The sequence below is a fragment of the Sinocyclocheilus anshuiensis genome, unplaced genomic scaffold (assembly GCF_001515605.1).
Source record: "Sinocyclocheilus anshuiensis isolate Anshui unplaced genomic scaffold, SAMN03320099.WGS_v1.1 scaffold1649, whole genome shotgun sequence".
NCBI classification, from domain to species: Eukaryota; Metazoa; Chordata; class Actinopteri; order Cypriniformes; family Cyprinidae; genus Sinocyclocheilus; species Sinocyclocheilus anshuiensis.
In genome coordinates this window covers 10,773-11,273 of record NW_015540982.1, presented here as the reverse complement: position 1 = coordinate 11,273, position 501 = coordinate 10,773, and the positions used below count along the sequence as shown (strand labels likewise).

The 501-nt window shown below is 44.3% G+C and overlaps 1 protein-coding gene across 1 annotated transcript in view; it reads right to left on the bottom strand.

The window, feature by feature from the left end:
• LOC107690113 (gastrula zinc finger protein XlCGF57.1-like) overlaps positions 1-501 on the bottom strand; it is a 3,588-nt gene that overhangs the window by 2,377 nt on the left and 710 nt on the right. The window lies entirely within an intron of this gene.

Sequence of the window (501 nt, the reverse complement as noted above, 5' to 3'; positions counted from 1 at the left end):
TCGCATTATTTTTCATATGCATCTGTTTACATAAGAGATCGCTAGTTTCTCCGTCCTGTTCACGTGTGTTTTTGTTCGGGAGGTTTTGTACTCGATCAGAAGATGTGTAATAGCGCCTCCGAGTGTATAACAGTGAAAACACGGAAAGCCGTAAAAACTCGTCTTTGGCGGGGAAGCGTTTTCTTGTAAAAGACGAGATAGCTCGTCTCATATTGTCAAAACTGAAATTTCCTGGATTTTTTCACGATAACTGAGGTCTAGGTGCTATGTAACTACCATATAAGTTTCAAAACAGTCAGTCCACAGTAAAATGCACACAACCTGCATAAAGTAGCTGTGATTTTTCACGAACTGTTGGGACTTCCGTAAAAAGTTGACGTTAGAACTACACAGTCACCGCCTTCAGTCACCACCCCGAGCACCACCCACTGTCCCACTCTCCTTTTGCCAAACCCCCAGACAACATCGCGTCCATGCCATTGCTGAGCAACGACAACACGG